This window comes from Chelonoidis abingdonii, chromosome 5, assembly GCF_003597395.2.
Source record: "Chelonoidis abingdonii isolate Lonesome George chromosome 5, CheloAbing_2.0, whole genome shotgun sequence".
Taxonomy (NCBI): Eukaryota; Metazoa; Chordata; order Testudines; family Testudinidae; genus Chelonoidis; species Chelonoidis abingdonii.
The window spans coordinates 22122298-22144505 of record NC_133773.1 but is presented as its reverse complement, the minus strand read 5'-3'; positions in this window follow the sequence as shown (position 1 = coordinate 22144505).

Here is a 22208-nt window from a genome sequence, read left to right as displayed (position 1 = left end):
CCACTGCCCTTCGGCTCCCCCGTGCCCTCTCGCCAAGGATCAGTCTCTCGCGGGGGCAGTGTACTTAGACGCTGAAAACCCGCTGCCTCTTCTCCGAGACTCAGCAGGAGCATGGTCCTCAGCATGGGCTTCTGGACCCCCCGGGTGTATCACCAAGCCCAGCCCCCAGCAAATTCCCTCCGCGTCATCGTCTCTGAGCACAGGCTCCGAGGCTACTTCTTCACGCCCCTCCATCCCCTATGAAGGCAGTCGTCTCATCCTCCAGATCTGAGCACCCGCAAGAGTCAGATGCGGTGCTCAGTCTGAGCCCACCAGACCGCTCCTGCCAGTCTCTCCTCGTCGTCCTCCCAGATGAGCGGTGGCAGGGACGACATCCACAGTCCCCCCACTGGACCTCAGTGCACCAGACCTCCTCAGCGCGTCGCGCAAAATTGAACATCCAGGCTGAGGACGTCTCCGAGATCGAGGACCCGGTTGTGAGCATCCTCTCGACGATGTGCCCATGTTTCGCCCTGCCCTCATAAGGACCATCCAAGCCAATCCACCACCATCTGCAGTCACCGGCTTCCGTTCCCCGCTGCTGGTGCAAGCGTAAATACATGGTCCTTCGAAGGGCTATGAGTACTTATATTCCACCCACCCGCCGTTTCCCTCGTCGTTCAATCTGTGAATGAGAGGACGCCATGGACAACAAACTCCGGCCCAAGTCAAGGAGCGAGGGCTGGACCTGCTTGCCGCAAGTCTATTCCGCAGGCGCCCTGCAGCTGCGAGTTCCAACCAGCAAGCTCTGCTCAGTGCGCACACATAAAACCTGGGTGGTGGCTGATAAATTAAGAGCTGCTGCCCGCAGGACGCTCATCAGGAGTCACCGCTCTCCTTGACGAGGGGAAAAAGTTGCGCGCACTTCCCTACAGGCTTGGACGCGCAGACTCGGCCGCCAGGACTCTGGCCTCGAGTCACTATGCGCCGCATTCATGGGCTTCAGGTCTCTGGCCTTCCTCGGAACTCCAAATATCATCCAGATCTTCCATTTGAGGGCCGGGCCTGTTTCGACAAGACTGACCTCAGTGCAAAGCCTCAAAGACAATAGGAGGGCATTATGCGTGCCCTGGGTATGCATACGCCGGTCACCCAGAGTAGACCATTCAGGCCTCAACAGCAACACAGGCCTTACCCCCACCCCAGGCAAAAGCAAGACTTTGCCAGGTGGCGAAACAGGATGGCGGCGCAGACAAGCAGGTAACCAGGGGGGCCAAGCCAAGGTCCTCCAAGCCTTCCTCCGCAAGCCCGTTTTGAAGGTCGCCGAGGCGCTTACCAGGCCCTCCCCCGGATCCATCTCCTCCCTTCTCCAACCGTCTTCGTTCTTCCTCCGGCGTAGTACCAGCTTACTCAGACCGCTGGGTCCTCCACGCGTTGCGCTTGATACCGCCTACAGTTTGCTTCGTACCCACCCTCCCACCCCCCTCCTCGTCCCTCTTCAGCGGACCCTCTCACGAGCAGATCCTCCTCCAGAGTACGAACGCTCCTCGACAAAGGGCCATAGAGAGGTTCCAGAGAACGAGAAGGCAGGGGTTTACTCCGTTACTTTCTGATCCCCAAGGCCAAGGAGGTCTCAGACCCATCCTCGACCTACGAGAGCTCAACAAATACCTGGTCAAGTTGAAGTTCCGGTGGTCCTTGGGACCATTATTCCATCCCTGGATCCCGGAGACTGGTACGCCGCCCTGACATGCAGGACGCTTATTTCCATATAGCCATCTTCCCGCCCCAACGGAGTTCCTTCGCTTCGTTGTCGGCGGCCGGCATTATCAATTCACGGTCCTCCATTCGGCCTCTCGACGCCCCACCGAGTGTTACCAATGCATGGCCGTAGTCGTCGTCTTCCTCGTCGCAGTCGCGTGCATGTGTTCCCTACCTCGACGACTGGCTTATCCGGGACCCTCAGAGGAGCAATCCTCGCGCACGTCCACATGTCAGCCACCTTTTCACGAGCCTAGCCTAATACCTCAACGCGAGAATCCACTCTACACCCCTACTCAGAGGATAGAGTTTATCGGAAGCCGTTCTTAGACTCTACCATGGCCAGGGCGTTCTTCCCTTGTCGTGGTTCCAGCTTTGACAGCCATCATCCACAGGCTGCAGCAGACCTCTAACCTCCATACGTACTTGCCACTGCACTCTTGGGCCACATGGCGGCCTGCACATTCGTCCACGCGCATGCTCGGCTCCGCCTACAGCCCCTCCAGTCCTGGCTCATCCCTCAGCTCGTCCGCCAGGCGCCCGTTGATCAGTAGTCACGATCCTCAGGACGTCCTCACTCCCTCCAGTGGTGCTGGATCCGTCCGTCTGTGTGCAGGGCTTCCGTTCATCCGCCCCAGCCCCACTGTCCCTGACAACGACGCCTCGGACTTGGGATGGGAGAGCTCCCTAGGTGCCCTGCGGACCAGGCCGCTGGTCTCCTCCCGAACTCGCCCTACATCAACATGCGAGAATTGAGGGCGGTCCGCCTGGCTTGTCAAGCGTTCCGTCAGCAGATCCAAGTCGCTGTGTTTCGGTTTCACCACAAACACACGACGTATACTATAAACAAGCAAGGCGGTACGAGGTCTGTCTTCTTTGTCAGGAGCCATGACGTTGTGGGGACTTTGCATAGCCCACTCTGTTCACCTAGTTGCTTCTTCTCCCGGGGGTTCGGAATACGCTGGCGATCGGCTCAGCCGGTCCTTTTGCTCCCACGAGTGGTCCTCCCCGGACATCGCCCTGCGCTCTTCCAAGGTGGAGCATCCCCATATGGACCTCTTGCATCCCGCAGAACAGAAAGTGCCCAATGTTCTGCGCTTTCCAAGTCGCCGAACCGGGCTCGGTTGCAGACGCCTTTCTGATTCCCTGGGCGACTCACCTCTTTCTATGCGTTCCCTCCATTTCGCTGATTCACAAGTCCTTCTGACGGTGCGCAGGGACAGGGCCACTTGATTCTGAATCGCTCCGGCGTGGCCCGCAGCATTGGTTCTCTCTCTGCTGGACCTGTCGGTAGTCGACCCTGTTCCCTGCTCTTCCCTGGACCTGACAGCAGGACCACCCGGCTTCTTACCAGGGCACACCTGGTCCCGCTTTCTCGCACACCGCTGCTGCGAGCCTAGGACTCTTTCCCTGTCTTCGGCAACCTCTCGCTATCAGTCACTGGTGCTCGCTTGAGCTGTGCATTGTCTACTTTCGGTCCCAAGTTGTCAGTGTGCACTCTTCTCGGACGCTTACGGAAAGATGCTCTGTCTCTACGAGGGAAGTAGCGAGAAGCTGACTCTGCCAAGTGGAGGAGACAGACACTCATCTATCCGTAGCGCTCAAGGGTGGTATGTACACGATTGAACGTGCCTTCGGTTCGACGCCCTCTTGGTTGTACCGAAGTGCGCGAATCCTGTTCCACTCCTCACCACATGGTATTTCACCTATTGCGGCAACGACTCCAGCAGCAAGGTCCTCGCTGTTACCTCGCGTCGAAGTCCTCCATGGCTCCGGGGGCTCACTTAGCGGCTTTCCCATTCCTCTCCCATTCCCCGGCTGGTAAGGTTATGCCGATTGGTTAAGCCGACTATCCTCCCACCTGTTCTTCCCACACCCCATGTGCTAGATTCCGTTATACAGCGCTGAGCAGCCGTCTCGTACCCCCACGTCCAGCGCCACCCCCACTGCTGTCCGAACGCTGTGCTCTCTGTGTCCCTCTCATTTATCCCCTCATTGTTATCGCGGGCGCCACCGTTTCCCTCCCTAGTTCACTTATCTTGGAGGAACTGCAATTCCTGGGGCATCACCTCCTGCTACGCCGCTGGTTGCTCAGGAGCTGCCGCGCCCTCGTGTAGGAGCCGCCCATATACGGTGTTCCATCGCCGACAAAGTAGTCAACCTCAAGGCCGCACCCGCGTCCTTCTCCCCAAAGTCATGGTCTTCGGCTTTCATGGTCAACCTAGACATATTACCACCCGTATTCTTCGCAACCGTCTTTGTCTCGCCGGGAGCAGCAGTTGCAACTCGTTAGACCATGCGTATAGGCGCTCGCTTATTAATAAGAACGGACCAACCGTTCCGCAAATCCCCCCGTCTTTTTGTCGCCATAGCTGCGGGGTTAAGGGGCCTGTCTCTCGCAAGGGATTCTCCTCGTGGTTGACTCCTGCATACGGCCTGTACGACTGGCCAGGTCTCCGTGGCAATGTGACCGCTCACTTCTACTAGGCCCAGCATCATCGACCAGCGTTCCTGCGCCGAGTACCCGTCCAGGAAATCTGCGAGGCCAGCAACCTGGTCCTCCGTGCACCTTCGCTTCCCATTATGCCCTGGTCAACGTCCAGGGATGATCAGCCTTTGGCTCTGCCGTGTTACACGCTGCGACCTCTCACTCCGACCCCCCCCTAGGTAAGGCGGAAATACTACTGGAGATGATATGAGCAATCACTCGAAGAAGAAAACACGGTTACTCACCTTTGTAACTGTTGTTCTTCGAGATGTGTTGCTCATATCCATTCCACACCCGCCCTCCTTCCCCACTGTTGGAGTAGCCGGCAAGAAGGAACTGAGGAGCGGGCGGGCCGGCAGGGGTATATATTACCTGCTATGGCGGCGCCACTCTAGGGGGCAACCTGCCGGCCCGCTGGAGTTGCTAGGGTAAAAGTCTTCCGACGAACGTGCACACGCGGCGCGTACCTACTGGAATGGATATGAGCAACACATCTCGAAGAACAACAGTTACAAAGGTGAGTAACCGTGTTTTCTCCTGACAACTGGTGGCATGGATAGGCCAGCACTGTGGGCTCAGACTCTCCTTTCAGTAAAGCAGGGGTTGCAGCTGGATTCTAGTGATATCTAGTGTCCTATTAAATCAGCTGACCTTCCCCATCATTTGTAGTAATGCACGAATACATATCCAGACAGAGTCTGTCAGTACTTAAGTTTCTGTGCCAGGAAGAGAGAAATCGAACTATCAGCTCTTGGGCCCAGATTTTTAAAGGTATTTCAGTATTGCTGTGTATGCTCAATGTTGGAATGCCTTACTGATTTAAGAGCCTAAATCTCCCTTGGGGCTAGTCTACACTGGCAATTCTAAAGTGTAGTTTTACGTGTGGTTGCGGCAGAGTGCTGGGAGAGGGCTTAAAAAACCCCACCTCCATGAGGGGCGTAGCTACCAGTGCTGTGTCTACACTGGCACTTTACAGCATTAAAACTTGCTGCGCGCAGGAGTGTTTTTTCACACCCCTGAGCAAGAAAGTTGCAGCGCTATAAATTGCCGGTGTAGACAAGCCCAAAGTCTACATTGAATCAACTGTCAATGGGACTTTGGCTTCTATGTTCCTAAATCCCTCTTACAAATGTGATTTAGGCTCTTAAATCAGTTAGGCGTTGCAACGCTGAGCACAGCAATGCCTAACCATCTTTCAGCATCTGGCCTGGGGCTTTATGGTATGTGTTTTGGAGGCAGCTGGGAGGTAGGGCTTGAAGAATAATCCATATGATTTTTAATTACAAATATTACAATCCTGATACAAGTGCACATGCGCATAATTTCATATTCCTGCTCTGGTTGTCTCATATGCCTCCTAAAAATCCTTAAGCAGGCTAGATCCTGCCAAGTGCATGAATCAAATATGTCTGGTTAGAAAATCTGGGCAAGGTTCATCATATATCCTACATCACTTTTATGATATTATTGCCATTTATCACTGGACAGCATTTCATTACTGGGTAATAATGCCATCAGGCACCAGCATTTATCTCTTCCTGTAATGTAGTTCATCTTCAGTAGTTTATTCATTGAAGTAGTCTCCATTAGTGGGGACAACACTGTCTGTTCATAAAACTCTTTTCATTGTTCCCACAGGGTTGCTGGCAACTCTGCATTACATTATGCCGCAGGATATTTGTTACAGGCTTTCTGCTCTCTTCCTTCCCCTCCCCCATCAGATTGGTTATTCTTTGATTCTTTTTACAACACCCCACCAGACTAATTATGTAAACAGTTTATAACCCTTCCTATCTCTTGGGACTCAATGTACCTCTCTATGCCCAAGCAGCAACATCAGTCATCCTATGTAACTACTAATCACTACAGAACGATGGCTGCTAATGTCCTTGTTCTGAAGGTGAAATAAATCCTTCACACTAGGTTACAAACCTGTATATAATATGAATGAGCCACCCAACAACCCAGTGTACGTTCACAACAGCTTTGGAGGCAGTGTGGTAGGGGCACTTGGTGGCAATGGTTGCTGCTTCGTTTGACTTTTTTTACAAGCTCTATCCCAGATTTGCTTCTTCTCCTAGGCAGTTAAAATTTAAAGAGGTTTCCCAAAATTTAGCTGGAGCAAATTCTTGCTAAACAAAGGGAAGACAAAGCGATCACCAAAGCCAGAATGCTGTTTCTAGAACTGGGACACGGGAAGCTTGGAATTGCCACGCTGCGTCACACCCGCGGTCCATCTGCTTCAGTATGCCGTCTCTGATAGGGCAATTTCTTGCAATACTCTGGACAAACCTTATTGAATTAAGCTAAATAGTGAATTAGGTTTATGTATCCTTGTGGCCCCAGGGTTGGAATGTATATGTCCCAGTTCATTACAGTTAAAACTAAGAACAGTGGCAGGCAGTTAGGCAAATTCACTCAGGTTGCAACATTTCTAGAGTTACCACCAACTGGAGAGAGGCTTGAATATGCTGTTTTAAACTGGATTTTCCAGGAACCCTGTGACAAGAACCCTGCAGCAGGCTGTGACAGTGCTGCTCGGGGAAGCCAGCTGAGGTCACACAATTAGGATGAACTGAAAACAAAATGGGGCAGACAAACCCCAGAAGCTGGTGGTGGTTCCAATACTTAGATCTACCAAGCCAGCACAGAACAGCTTCTATAGTACCTCACTGGTTACTCGGAAGTTCAAACAATGCAGTTCCCTTAAAGTGTCCAGCCTCAGGCCTCCATCCAGACACACCTGTCAGATATTATGATGATTACTGAAAATCTTATCTCATCATATAAAAGAAAAGGTTCTTCCAACCCCAAAGAGTCAGCCACATACCCAGGTCCAATTATAACTTAGATCTTACCCAAAATACACACTATTAGCCAATTCTTATTAACTAAGCTAAAATTTATTAAAAAAGAAAAGAGAGAGAGAGAGTTGGTTAAAAGATCAATATACATACAGACTTGAATTCACTTCTTGAGGTTCAGATATATAGTAAAGGTGAGCTTGTAGTTGCCAAAAGTCCTTTTAAGAAATAGTCCATATTCAGGGTGACTCCAGTCAGTGACTGGGGATCTCAATCCTTATGGCTTAAGGTTTCCCCTTCTTGAAACCCAAAGCAGATCTGAGATGAAGTTGGATCGTGTCCCAAGGTTCTTATATGTTTCCAGCAGCCTTTTGGCTTGAGACAACAATAGGCTTAACTTTTCTTCTCCCAAACATCCTGGTAATTAGCACAGGGTAATTTATCCATTAAACAGTTCAGATACGGTTTATCATAACCTTCAAAGAGACATATAGACAATAATACTATTTCACTCAAGTATCTTCCTAAATGTTAATATTCCTTTTTTGATCTTTGAATCAAAGCTATAGCCATAGTCAAGACTTGTTTGCCTACATTACAAGACCTGAGCAAACATCTCCCCTTCTATCTCTAACAATGCAGACTTGCATTTCAAAGCTTTATTCATTTACATATTTTCCTAATAAGTCTCAAAAGTTTGGCCATGGGTCAGGTCAGTCTGTGAGGTAATTAACTCTTTCTGGCCCTGTCACCTTTCAATGAGATATTATATTACACTCATAACGTCACACAGGCAAATGTGGGATAATTTCCCCCTCTCTGTCCCCCACAAACATTAGTTCTCATCCTGATCTCTAATAGTTAGAGAAAGCCTTAAACCCTGAAGCGTGAGGTTCAGAAAATTATCATTAATTCTGATAACTGTGAATACTGTTAATATTCATATACATGCCCATCCCTTTTTGAATCTGGCTAAATTCCTAGTCTCAATTTCATGTGGCAGTGAGTTCCACAGTCTAATTATACATTGTGTAAAAAATATTTCATTGCCTGTCTCACACTGCACACAGTATTCCAGATGAGGCCACACCATTGATCTATATAAAGGCATTATAATAGTCTCCCTATTATTCTCTTGCCTATTCCTTAATCCTAAAGTCTTTGTTTTTTTTACTGTGATTGTGCTTTGAGCAGTGGTCTTCACTGACCTGTCTACAGTAATACCCATGTCCCTTTCTTGGGCTGATACAGTTAAGTTAGAACTCTATAAGGTGTGTGAGTAGTTTAAATTGTTCCCTCCAGTGTGCATTTATGACACAGAGGCCCATTGATGCCAGCTGGCAAAAAGTTCACTACTCCATCAGCAACTCCTACCAGGCCTGACAAACTCACTACACCTAGCATACTGCTTTCATGATGTTCACCCATAAAGAATAACATATGAGATATATAATAACAACTGATGTCATACTGATCCGCATAATCATTGTGAGATGTATGTAGGCCCTGGGGCTGTATAATGGCAGATCCACCAGCCTCACCCTTCTGCCCACACCCAGCTGCTTCTTAATGCACAGGAAAGTCACAAGGAGCAAAGCTGTTCAGCACAGGAGAATCATGCATTCCCTCCACAGGCTTCCCAAGCTTTTTCCCCAGATGTAGGGGGAACTGCTCAAAAGATGCTCACATAGGCAGGAGGGGTGGAGTTTTGCCACGGAAGGACAGATTTTTCAAAGATGGGAATAAATAGTAATTTTGCATGTAGGACATAGCCCCGCAACCCTTAGTCACGTGAATAATATACACACACAAGTAATCCCTTTACTTCAATGGATCTTCGTATGTGAGAAAGGGTTTGCAGAACTGGGCCTTTTATATAGCAAATTTCATTTAAAGGTCTCAAAACAAATGTGGAAACTGAGGCACAGAAAGGTTGAGTGACTGACCCCAGCTCACGTAGCACGTCAGAGTCAGAGCTGAGACTGGAACCTATGTCTCCTCGCCTAATTTTGTGCTCTCAACATGACTTACTAACTAATTAATGACTCTCTTGCACACTCACTCATTGAATGGGCAGGTGCAAATAATGCTGATTATGGATGCACCATCACTGCCCCTCTGTTGAAAATTTGCCCTGTGTTTTAGATCAGAACTGACTCAGGTCCCAGTGCCAAAGTGCATACGCTAGTGAGTATTTTTTCTGAATAAGGATGGACTTACCATGTAGCGCTTGGGCCCTGAATGCTTTTCTGCTCCAGAAGGAGGGGAAAATTTTTAAGGCCAGAAGGAACCTTCATGAACCTCTACTCTGACCTCTTGTATAAACACAGGCCACTGAATTTTACCCAGTTAACCCTGTATTGAGCCTAATAACTTATGTTTACCCACCACTTCCCTTGGTAGTTTATTCTAGGGGTTGATCATCCTCTATGATAGTTTGGGGAATTTGTCTACTGTGGCAAATTGCCGGTACTGTTCTCTGGGTCTCACGCTTTCTCTTCTCTGGGGTAGGTTCAAGGCGATATTGCTTGCCTCTGAACCAGTTCTTAATCACTCCTCTAGTGTCCTTGGAGGAGGGGAGTGGAGAGGGAGGGACCTGGGCCCGCCCTCTACTCCAGGTCCCAACCCAGGGGCCCTGGGGTTGTGGTGAACCACTTGACTAGCAGTTTCTTCCCCTGGGTTACTTCCCTCTCATACCCGTCAGCTTGTGAAGGGCTTCTCGCCTCTCTTCTATACAAGCCTGGTGCCCCTTACCTAGGGTTTGTTGGCTTCCAATCCACCGCAGCACTCCTCCAAACCTCTATTCTCTCTGGACAAACTCTTCTTTCTGCAATCTGCTCTGCTCAATCCAACCTTTCTCCTTCAATGACCACACCCTGTCTGACTGAAGCAGGGGTTTATATCCCATGACTGGAGTCAGTGCTCTAATTGGAGTCAGGTGCTCTATATTGGAGTCAGGTGCTCTAATTGGCCACAGCTGTTCTAGTTAATCTAAAGCAAACCTTCCTCCCTTGGCAGGGAATAAGGCCCCCTGCTAACACTCTTATGCTGCCCTCTGGCCATGCTGTATCACACTACGTAAAACTTAAGAATTCTGATTGATTTTATGAAGTGTATGCATAACACTGACCATCAATGTGCACGGAAACTGCCATTGCTAGCAAAGACTGGTCATGTATCTCACAAACCCTTTGTGGAAGCTGCTATGGGAAGACAATCAAAATGTTACCGTGCGCTAGTAGAAAAATGGATGTGGTAAAGTGATTGTCTACCTTAACAGAAGCTGGTTCTCCCAGGTTGTCTTTTGGGGATGGGGCTGGAATGGAAAATCCCCAGGAAAGAAAAGGAACAAAAAAGTGTTAGGTGCTGAAGTTCAAAAGACACATGCTTTCTGTGTGGGGAGGCCTTTTGACTGTGAGACCTGAACAGAGAGCTCCCTCCCCGGAGTTGTGGGCATGACAATACCTTGACGGCTAAGCAGGAGGAGAGGTGTGTGGAGAGGGCCTGACACCCCAGCAATGACTGACCAATGCCCAAAGGGGCAGGGTCTTGGAGTGGTGAGGGCAGTGGAAGAGGGATTTGTGTGCAGATTTTGTTTGTTCTATAGACCTGTATACCTCTTGTTCCTTCTCTGTGAGGAAAGTGTGAGATGATGATCCCTTTGCGGAGTCCGGGTGTTACTTGCTTACACTGTCATGCACTCCCTGAGGAGGGAAATAGTAAACCAGAGAGTCCACAGCTTTGGAGGAACTCAGAACACTAACAGCTACTAGGGTGGCGTGGGAGAGCTGGCACTATTCCAGAGCCTAGGCTATTGGCCTAGATAGTCACTTCTGCCAAGTTAGCTGCACTCTCCAGGGCAGACCCAGTGATGCTGCCTCAGCTCTACCCAGCAAGCCAAGAGCACATGGTTTCGGTGCAGAACAGCAGCCTAGTGAGCGCCTGTGGGGGTTGTTCATGAAACTGTTAACAAACTGATGGTTAAAAATGTGTGCCTTGTTGCTGATTTGTAGTTGTCTGGTTTCAGCTTCCAGACATTGGTTCTTGCTCTGTCTTTCTCTGCTAGATGAAAGATCCCCACCCCCCTTTTTTTTTCCTCCAAGGGTGTTTTCTTCCTGTGAAGGTACTTACTCACCACAATCAAGTCACCTCTTCATCTTTTTGATACCCTAAAATTTCATCCAGTTTCCTGAGGTACCTCCCCAGGAAGGTAACAGCAGCTGGGAGGAATGCATTTGGACTCCCCTGGCTGGCCAATTTTCGCTTCTGACCAACAGTGTGCAAAGGATCACTGATGGCGGAACATAGTCTGTCGCTCCAAGAGGACACTACTCTCAGTACTGAGCACCCTGGGACTAGCATGCTGGAGATTTCTCACATGCACTTGGTTGGTTTGTTTCATTGGCTATATATGTATTTAAAATGAGGATAATTTTCTAAAGCTGTTAAAAAAGTTGATAACACTTTAAATTCTCTACAGAGAACACAGATTTGGCTTTGAAGTCTAGATTAACTTCCATCAGACAAGTGTAGCAATCAGCTTTCTACGTTGTGAGGATGAATCTCCAGGGTATTCTCCCACTTGGGGACTTATTTAATATTGCAGCTATTGTCTGTAGTGTCCACACAAGCAAGATTTTGTTCATTTAGAAGTACCACTTTGAATTTTTCCCTGTAATTATTTTCAGAAGTCTGCATCTGAAACACTCCTTCCCTTCACTGAGGATAAAACATTTGCCTGATGTAGTCAATTATATTTTATATAATATGGGCTTGTGACAACTCCACGTCAGAATTACAGTAGCATCAGTAGGAAACAAGCCTCTAGCTAAAGAATTTTATATCAATTAGCACAGGCTAATATTCTCCTTACAGACAGCTAAAACTAAACTAGGCTAATCTGAGACCCTTTTATCGTCTTTTTTGAATTAGGCGTCAGTATGTAACAATAATACCATAGTTATAATATGACCACTGAGGGGGAAAGGTCCAGTCTAAAAACTCCCTTCATTAGACTGCTATTCAGCAGATTAGCCCTGTAAAGCTGGAGGATCACTGTGCTGTCTTGCTAAATTGGCAATTATTTGCTATGGGTATGAAAGTGGGGAAATATAGAGGGAGATAAATTGGAAGCGGCTGACAAGTTGAACACAATAAGTAACTCATCACATATTGTATCATAGTGCTATAGTCATCCCTTGTTTTGGTGGAACTTTGGCATGATTTATATGTTTGTTTTAATTTTTGTACCATGTGTTCTTCCATCCCCTTCTGAACTAATTCAGTGTCTTGCACTCTTGGCCAGGGTCCTACTAAATCTTTATTGCTATGTGTTAGTTTGTGACACCTTCATTAACTAGCTTGTTCACCACTACAGGCCTGATCTAATGCTCATAGAAGTCAATAGGAGTCCAGCCATTGGATCACCCTCCCTAGGGATATCACATTGTGAGATCTCTAACACAGTTTATGCAATATTATTTGGAGAAAAGAGATAATGGTGGATTATTTCCAAATGTCCTAAACCTTCAAGTACTATCCAAAACAAATACTATATATAAGTACCTGTATTTTATTATCTTCAACACTTCCTACAGGCAAGAAGTCAAATAGCAGATTTACAAATGGTTAGATAGATATCACTGGTCTACAATTTTTGAGAAGTTGTCTGCTTCAGAGATAAAATGTGGTATTTATTATGTATTTTGATGTGCTGAATTCAAATATGACAATTAAAACAACTGATTGGCTACTGTTTCTAAGATATTTAAGTTTTTACATTTTATGGTCTATGTATATTGTGTAGATAGTAGAGTTTCAATCATAAATTGTAAACCTAGGTCTTTTCATTGTTTATGCGTTGCTTTACATGATAATATTTTCACCTGTCCTGTTTATGTAACACTTTAAAATTCAGCAAAAGGTTTATATAAATAAAATTTATATATGAAACACAGGGCAAAAAACTATTATGTACATAGTTTAGTCCTATTCAGTGTCTACTCGGCGCTTCTTGGCTTGTCTTTGTATTCATTAAATGGAGATCTCTTGTCACTGGTCCAAGCAATAGTCTGCAAGCATTGCATGGGCTCCATTTGCCCTGATAGCGTTTTCTGCATTGTTGCAATGTCCTGGTAAATCGGCTCCCGTGCTTGTCACTCACTCTCTGAGTTCGGGTGGAAAAAAATCTAGATGAGAGGTGCAAAAATTGTATCTTTAGTGACATGTTGCAACAAGGCTTTTGTATGCTTGAGGAGGTTTTCCACCAACAACCTGTAGTTGTCCGCCTGTGTTTCCGAGAAAAATTTTGCCAATAACTGGAAGGCTTTCCATGCCGTCTTTTCTTGCCACACAGTCATGCGTCAAATGCATCATCTCAAGAAGTTCACGAATTCTGAGAAACCAACAAAGACACCTTCCTTTATCTTAGCTTCACTAACCTTGGAAATTTTTCCACGGAGCTCCTTGAAAGGCTGCTTGTGTTTTGTCAATGGGCCTTGACAAAGTTCTTCCATCAGGACCCAGCTTGAAGTGTAAGGGTGGTAACAAAATTTTCCTTGATTTCAAAAAGTGGTGGATGCTGAACACTTTTCCTCCCAGGCTCATGACTGTCAAGTGGCCAATCTTTTTCTTTGAGTGTAGTGGGAATCTCTTAGCACGACTATCCCATTCGCAGAGAAACAGAGTACTTTGTGTATCCAGTCTGTAGGACCAAGCAATGAGAAGCAAACAACCTTCAAATTCGCCACAAAGCTGCCACTGATGTCGGTCATTAGTTTATGCACCTCAAAAGTTGTTTTCATGTTGTCATAGGTTTCTTCATATGGACTGCATGACAACTGGAATTGATGGCAAAAACATATGCCATTATGCAGCAAAACAGCTTAAGACGCTGTCTTCGATGAATCAATGAACAATCCATCCACTCATCTGAATCGGAACGTGTTGAGGGCTGCCATCAACACCATCGATGCTGTTGCAGGCTACAAGATCACGCTCCCATGAAGAAGAAAGGGACATGATCCTTTTGATGTCATGGGAACATGGAAACCCTAACAGTCACCTGCAGGAGATTCCACTGCTGTAGTTTGGAGCCCAACAGCTATACTAGAGCCAATCAACAATTTTAAGCATCATTTTCGTTCTCAGTGAGCCAGAATTAGTAAAGTTTGACTACCTTTGTTTCAGAAGCATTTTGGCTGTAGAGCAGTGATTTGGTGTTAACAAAAACAATTTCTCCTAGAAGTTGCCACTCATTTTTTTTCTTAATGCATGGAAACTTTCCTGAACTGATAATTTTAGTCTCACAAATAGTCAAGACATAGACTTTTTACTTTTTTCATCAAAGTAGCCACACATAGGAATTTGTTGCCCCCAACAAGAATTAACAATAACTGAAATATTGGATCTATCAACAAAGTGGGGGTTAAAAAGACAGCTCAGGGAAAACTCATCCTGCAGAACAACATCATTCTAGCTCATCACATGGTTAATTGTATTAAGAGCTAAAATAAATACAAGAAGTGTCCCTCCTCTGTTGGCTTTTACATTGGTGTCCATCATCATAGTAGCTAAACACCTTCTCAGAGCAGGGGTGACCAACCTGTGGCTCCGGAGCCACATGTGCCTCTTCAGAAGTTAATATGCGGCTCCTTGAATAGGCACCAATTCCGAGGCTGGAGCTACAGGTGCCAACTTTCAATGTGCTGGGGGTGTTCACTGCTCAACCCCTGGCTCTGCCACAGGCCCTGCTCCCATTCCACCCCTTCCCGCTCCCTCCCCTTAGCCTGCCATGCCCTACCTCCTCCCCCTCCCTCCTAGAGTCTCCTGCATGCCACAAAACAGCTGGTCAGGAGGTGCAGGAAGAGTGGGGGAGACACTGATCACTGGGGCTGCCAGTGGGTGGGAGGCGCTGGGAGCAGGATGGGGGAGCCAATCGGGGGGCTGCTGACATCTTACTGTGGCTCTTTGGCAATGTACGTTGGTAAATTCTGGCTACTCAGGCTCAGGTTGGCCACCCCTGTCCTAAGAGTAAGAATAATGATCTCTCCCTCTCCCCTCCAGCAAGAAACAGGATGACTTTGAAGGGAGGGGGGTTCAAATTCATCTCCAATACTCTGAGTTACATTGATGTAAAACTGGAGTAACACAATCATATGCCCTAGGTTATTAAAACTGAAAGCATATTCAAGATCTGATTTATTCTTCACTGTCTGTGCTGCCGTATTCATTTCTCTAAGTTTGGACAATGAACATAGGCTAGTCAGTTTCTAGTACATTTTACTTCCTGATTTTCATGCATTAGTACAATGCTGGCACACTACATGGGTGTTTTGCTTGTTTTGGTTTCTTTATGTTTTCAACTGAATCAAACTAAAAACAAGGGAACATTTCTATTATTCTTAGATTTCCAAAAATGTTTTGATAGTTTTTTATAACAAAACAAAAAACATTTTGGGGGAAGGTGTGGTATTCTACTGACCCTTCAGTGATTGTATTTGGCAGGTAACACTATACTACTGTCATCAACCAAAGATGAATGGAAAGCTGACTAAACCAGAGTGGCAAATACAACCGCATTCACAATCAGCTTAACAAACTAATTTTTCAATAATGGTTGTATAATTGTGCCAGCAGAGCTTGAATTTTCAAGCACTGATTGGATCTGTAAGTATCGATCTGTGTGCAGTGAACTAGTTTACAGGCCAATTTAAGCAGTCAATATTGACACTCTTACAATGCTGGTTTTTTTGTTGTTTTTTTTTTATTTGTAATCCGCAATATTTGGTGGGTTTCTTTCTTAAAGCCCTAGACCTTGGGGTAAATACACCTGGATCACAGCTTGCTTGCTTGCTTTTTTTTTTTAACGTAAGTTTCTAGCCCTTGTTGCAGAGAAAAGGTTGAAAATGTAATCTCTAATGGTTCAAAATCTAGAAGACCAAGAAAAAATGCAAAATCCATTATTTCAAAATGTCATGTTTTTAAGCCAATTTCATGATTTCTAGGGGGCCTGATGCATGACTTTTGAATGCCTAGGGCTAGCAAATACTGCAGTTTCCCTCTCTTCTGGCTGCTATTTGTGCAAACAGTTCTGCTTTTTCCAAGTGATTGGTGATTTTGTGGCCCTTCTGCAGGAGTTTTGCAAAATGAAAAAAGATGTGTTTGACTCAAACTACAGTTATTTTCAGTAGGTCACTATATGAATCTTGTCTGGTAAGATTCTGCGTTCCCGAACTTTTGCCAAAAGGCTTGAGGCATATGACTTCAACTATTTTCTCTAGTATTGGAATTGGGCTGCCATCTCCAAGGGACCCACTGTGATGTAGCCAGACCTGCCATCATGAAAGGTACCTGGGCTCCTTGGTGAGCTATGTAGGAGTGCTCAATCATGGCATAATTCCAGCACTGCTCTCTCCCTCCTCTCCATTTTTCACCCTTTCTCATCTGCTTGGGCCTAATTGTGTAACCCCTGCATATGAGCAACTCCTGGAAAGGCCAATAGGAACTGCTTGCATTGCAGCAGCTACAGAATCCAAGGTATACGAACATTCTTTTTAGAGGCTGAATCAAAGTCATTACCATAGAAGTGTCGGAGGAAACACATCACAAGAACTGTCAGTGCGGTCTCTATGCAATTATATCATTGACTCCCCAGATTTTCACTATTCCAAGAATCTTTCACCTGCAGCTCTTAAGCCCTTGTTCAGGAAGTTAGCATTTGAAATGATGTGTAGGGCTACCCTCTACGAACCAAATACTCAGTAAGGAAAATTGTGGTTCGGGGTAGATTGAAGAGAGAGGGAAGCTGAAACTGTGTTCTTAGACTTAGCATTTTATTGTGTTGAATGATGTCTTGAAAATAACACAACACATCCTAGAATACCTCAGTCTTATTCTGCATCAGCTTAATTGCAACTAATTTTCAGGTCTGTCAAAATGTAGTGCCAAGAACACTGTTGGAAAGGTGATATTATAATGATTTTGAATCAGAAATAAATCTTATAAAAGTTTGACATCTAGGAATTTAGTTTCAGAGGAGGCAATCCTCAGCTGTTCTTACAAAGCAATAGTTAAAAACATACAGTAACTCAGCTGCACAGGTGGACAGATTAAATGGTTTGGGATTAAAGTCTATTAGAAGGAATTACTCATCTGCTTCAATAGATAAGCTGTTCCTCTGAACAGAATGTAGGTGACTATCTTCAATTTCCTAGTAAAAACTGGGATAAAAGATTTTTTTTTTTTTTAGTAAAATCCATAGTTTCTTCCTTGCTGAAAACACCTTCTGTCAGTCCCTGAGTGAGGTAGGAAAGACTAAGGCGTGGATCTTATAATGATTATGTAGGCTACAGACTTCAGGGGGCAGATCCCAGGGAGCAGAGAGAGAACTAATGTACCTCAGCAGGCTTCCCAAATGCCTCCAGCCCTAGCACTGCTTCTGTGGCCTTTTCTCTCATTGAGATCAAAGGGTTATTTCAGGGCCCAGAAACTTTCATCTACAAAGTGTCCTCAGCTCCGCTGAGCTAAGTAGAAAAAGTCCTTTTTTTTTTTTTTTTTTTTTAAAAAAAAACTCCCATACAGAACGTGGTGTTTTGAGTTTATCATTACATTGTGTGACTTTTCTTAGCCAAAGACATTAAAAAAGGTGAAGTAAAAGGCTCCTAGCCAGCAAAACATGTAAGCATATTTCATTAAATTTACTTAATGGGGACCATTCATGCACCTAGTGTCACAGTTGTTGGCTATCTGCTTTGTAAAGTTGTCAGTCCCATAACTAAAGTGTTAATTATCTCTCAATGTATGTGTATAAGCTGAGATGAAATTCAAATGACTTCCTGTGTTCCTATTTGCTACAGGTGCTTTAGATCAGCAAAATGGTGATGCTTGCAATTGTTATTCCACCCTGTGTCAAAGCAATTCCAAAGCCAGCAGCAGAGAACTTGCTTCTCTGCTGTTTCCACTGTTGTTTGACTAATTTATTCTTTGGCATTCTTCATGCTATTAAGGAGTGCCAGAACTATAATGCGTGTGTACAAATTTATCTCCCTTGCTATTATTAGGAATGGCAATAAAAAAATATTGATTAGACAAGTGCCGAAAGACTCTAGTGGGGCTTGGGGCTGCACAAATATAAATAAGACAGTCCCTGCTGCAGAGGGTCACTATCTAAAAGGCACCAATGAGGAAGAGCTGGGCAAGGTAAAACAACATGAAAGAGAGTAAATGTGGTGAAGGATGGGAACAGCTGGCTAGTTTCATGGGCCCAGATTGTCAGTGGAAGTTATGTGTTTAAATATCTGTGAGGAGCTGGGCCCTGGCTTTTGTTCTTACGTGGGGGAAGAAGTAGGGCGAGGCAGAGCAGGATCAGATGCATCAGTAACCATGAGTGTAAGAAAAGGAATGTAGGGGTGGTGGGATCATCAGAGTTTCCTGCCTTGCCATGATCAGCAGAAAGGTTTGGTAGGCAGCCAAGGACAAGCTGTTGTCCCCCAAAGAGAATGGCCTTTCTACCTCTTCCTGGTGGAACACTTCTTTTTCCTAGCCTCCCCACCCTCTTCCACATAAACCCTTATCATTCTCCATAGGCTTAGGCATTGTGATCCACTCCTATCTTTTCCCTGTGACCAGGCTAGGAAATGTTATCATACAGTGAATGCTTCCACTGTTTCTGGGCAGGTGAAGTGTTATACTTCACTCCCTTCAGCCTGCGGTGGTGAGGGTCATGAAGCATCAAGCGACTATTGAAAGGGAAAGAATTTGGAAAACCCATGTCACTCTCCATGGTAATCTGCTCCCAGACTAGAAGCCCTCTGGTTTTAGGCTAGGACTAGTTATTGAGCAGTGGTTTCCCCAGGAATTGAAATTAGGGGCGAGGGGGTGTTCAAATTTACAGGGGGCGGGGAAGGTGTCAGGGCAACTGAGGGGTGAGGCTGTGAGGGTGAAGGTGGGCTGTATGGAACCATAGTAAAAACTGAAAAAATGTTTCATGACCATTTTATTAGATTTAACTCACGTTTTTAAATCAATCACACCAATTAAAGTTGGCTACTCAAGGCTTCTTGATGAACTTCTTGAATGCAATGTGTTCATCTTTGGTGGTTTCTCGTGTGTCCAGTACTTCCATTCCTTCAATTGATAAGCTCATTAGTCCATTCACATGATCAGGCAGAAGGCGATGTCTTTCAGAAAACACAATTCTATTCAAGCATGAAAAAGAATGCTCAGCTGTAGCTGTTGTCACTGGGAGTAACAAGAGATGAATTCCTACTTGTTTCATCCCAGGAAACAGAACACAAAGATCAGGTTGAGCCACTAGTGATGATAAAAAAGAAGTAGAAGTCTTCTAGTCAGTCAGCTGAGTTTCTTGCAGAAAGATAGTGAGCATTTGCTGGTCTTGTTCAGAACCAGTGTTCTACTTCAGGATGAACAAGTGACAATGCACTTAACATTGGCCTCCAGTTTGTAGTGCATGGTATCTGTTGCTTAAATAGAAAGTAGGATGCCACGGCCAGATTTGTTTTCATGAACTGTGTTGTGTCTCCAGCATTCTTAGGAGCCTCATGAAGTACTTCTAAAATTGGCTTTGAAAGTGGGCTTATAAGGCTTTCTGCATATTGATGCACTCCAGAGGCCTGGTGTTTTGCAGCCCTTTCATGTAGTTTGTCAGCATTGGCTTTGCTGATCGGTCTGACAAACCAAGCTCCTCCACTTTTACCAATTATAGCATTGGGAAGCTTTCCTTCTTCATAAGCTTTTTTGCAAGAGGTGCACCAGTAGCCATCTTTTGTAACTTCAATAAATGGGAACACTTTGACAAACACTGGGAACTGCCTTTTTGTTTTGGAGACACTGTTTCTTCAGTAGGTAGCTGTATTTGTGCTTCGAACTGGTCGGATGTAAATACACCACTTGAACCTTCAGATGACATGTTGAGATATTCTTGGTTCTTGATGTGTTCTTCACCTTGATTAACTGTTGAGGCCTTTGAGTGGAAAAATTGTTGTACTGTTTTTTGGCTTTTCATTTTCACTTTGACCTGCAACATATAAAAGAGATATGAATAAAGTAAATATTTTGTTAGGACAATGCAAATTTAACATAAGGATAACGCAAGTTACACCAAAACATATAACAGATCTAGATTTCTAAAAAAAAAAAATTAAAAAAATGTATTTAATTTAAATTAACTTTTAAAAAGTAAGCCATCATGGGATCAGAGGGCAGTCCGCTCATGGATCAGTAACTGGTTAAAACATGGGAAACAAAGGGTAGGAATAAATTACCAGTTTTCAGAATTGAGAGAGATAAATAGTGGTATCCCTGAGGGGTCAGTACTGTGACCATTACTTTTTAACATTCATAAATGATCTGGAAAAATGGGTAAACAGTGAGATGGCAAAATTTGCAGATGATACAAAACTATTCAAGATAGTTAAGTCCTAGGCAGACTGCGAAGAGTTACAAAAGGATCGCACAAAACTGAGTGTCTGGGCAACAAAATGGCAGATGAAATTTAACTGATAGATGCAAAGTAATGCACATTGGAAAACATAATCCCCACTATACATATACAATGATGGGATCTAAATTAGCTGTTACCACTCAAGAGAGAGATCTTGGAGTCATTGTGGATAGTTGTCTGAAATCCTCCTCTCAGTGTGCAGCGGCAGTCAAAAAAGTGAACAAGATGTTGGGAATCATCAAGAAAGGAATAGATAATAAGACAGAAAATATCATATTGCCTCTATATAAATCCATGATTCGCCTACACCTTGAATACTGCGTGCATTGGAAAAGGTTCAGAAAAGGGCAACAAAAACCATTAGGGGTGTAGAACGGCGTCCGTATGAGGAGAGATTAATAAGACTGGGACTTTTCAGCTTGGAAAAGAGATGGCCTAAGAGAGATATGGATAGGTTCTATAAATCTTGCTGTGTTGAAGAAAGTGGAATACAGGAAATGATTTTTAATCCTTCAATAACGAAGAACTAAGCAGTCACCAATGAAATTAATAGGCAGCAGTTTTAAAAAAACAAAAGGAAGTCATTTCTTCAGCACAACATCAGTCAGCCGTGGATTTCTTTGCCAGAGATGCTGTGAGACATCAAAAACATATAACAGGTTAAAAAAGACACTAGACAAATTCCGGAGACCGGTCATCAGTGGCTATCAGGACAGGATCGGGAGGAAGCTACACCATGCTCTGCAGTGTCCTTAGCGTTTTCCAGAGCTTGGAATGGGCAACGGGGGACGTGACATCACTGTTGATGTTACCTGTTCTGTTCATTCCTCTGAAGCACTGCATGCCCCTGGAAGACAGGAGACTAGGCTATACTGCCATTGGTGACCACGCATGTTGACCATTTCTAAAATGATAAATTAATATGATGTAAGCAGAGTCAGAGATAGCTTACCCTACATCTGGTGAAAAAATTTCAGAGAGTGTTATTTGCAAGGCACGCACTACCCCATCCCAGATGCCAAGCTGTGCGACTGCTTTGTACAGAATGGACTCAACCTCAGTTGGGAGTATACTTGCTATAGACAGGGACAGGGTTTCCAAAACCAGTAAATTGCAGTGAGGCTGGGACAGGATTCGTGCCTGGTGGTGTTAGTCTCCGGTGTGGAGCCAGAAGCATGAGTTTCACCCCTTCCTCTCTCACTGTGAAATGTCAGAATTGATTTATTTTTTCCCCTTAAAAGATCTGTGTACAGGTTACTGAGCTGACTTACTTGGACTAATGAGTGCACCAGCACTGGGGCTCCTAACTACGAGCTTTGAACTCACTAAAGAGCTAAAATCACAAAAGAGCTGAAGCACTGAGTACTGTGCTAATAGTGGGGGAGCCTGAAGCTATCATGTGACAAGGCAGCTGGCGGGAGGGCATGGTCGGAAGCGGATCACGGGACCAGTGCGTGGGAGGCGGAACGGCTGGCAGAGTCAGAGTAGCTGTGGGACGAGGTGGAAGCGGCCCACAGAGCAAGCAGAGCGCAAGCAGCTTGCAGGACACTGGAGCAGCTCACGGACAGCTGCGGTGAGCGCAGAGCAGCTGGTGGAGCGGAGCAGTTTTGGTGAGCGGCTGGAGGAGCAAAGTGAAGTGGGCTGGTAAGCAAAGCAGTTCGTGAAGACAGGCGGAAGGCGACCCACGGAGAGGCAGGCAGTTGGCGCCGGACCA